Here is a 247-nt window from a genome sequence, read left to right as displayed (position 1 = left end):
ATGGAGTAAAAGAAAAGAATGGAGGAGGAGGGATTCAGGAACAGAAAGAGGAGCAGCTGTCCTGAGTTAGGCTGCCCCCACCCCTTCAACACATGTAGCCATCTTCTGACTGAATGTTAAAGCAAACAGCTGGCGGACATGTTCAGACAGTTTTAAAATGACACTTATATGACTCAAGAACAAAAAACACAACTTCAACTTGAAACCTGAATTTTAATTATAAACTGGAGTTTATTAACTAAATATC

Source organism: Girardinichthys multiradiatus, chromosome 22 (assembly GCF_021462225.1).
Source record: "Girardinichthys multiradiatus isolate DD_20200921_A chromosome 22, DD_fGirMul_XY1, whole genome shotgun sequence".
In the NCBI taxonomy this organism is placed as follows: domain Eukaryota; kingdom Metazoa; phylum Chordata; class Actinopteri; order Cyprinodontiformes; family Goodeidae; genus Girardinichthys; species Girardinichthys multiradiatus.
Note: the sequence above shows the minus strand (reverse complement) of the source record.